The sequence below is a fragment of the Ceratotherium simum genome, chromosome 22 (genome assembly GCF_057802395.1).
Source record: "Ceratotherium simum simum isolate JZ-2026a chromosome 22, ASM5780239v1, whole genome shotgun sequence".
NCBI lineage: Eukaryota > Metazoa > Chordata > Mammalia > Perissodactyla > Rhinocerotidae > Ceratotherium > Ceratotherium simum.
In genome coordinates, this window is record NC_141921.1 from 28541093 (window position 1) to 28541313 (window position 221).

A 221-nucleotide genomic window follows, 5' to 3' on the forward strand; every position below is an offset into this window, starting at 1 on the left:
GGAGGGCGGCCCAGGCCCCGCCACGGCGAGCTCGCGAGAGGACGTGCCGGGGCCCGGACGACCCCGCGCCGCCTGAGCCGCCAGTCGATCAGCTGGCCCCGCCCCACGCCGGCGCGCCCGCGGGCAAGCCCCGCCCTCACCCTTGGCCGGGCGGGAAGCGAACGCGCGCTCCCTCCCGTTACCCTCCGCCTGCGGGAAGGGCGGGGGAGGCGGAGGCGCGC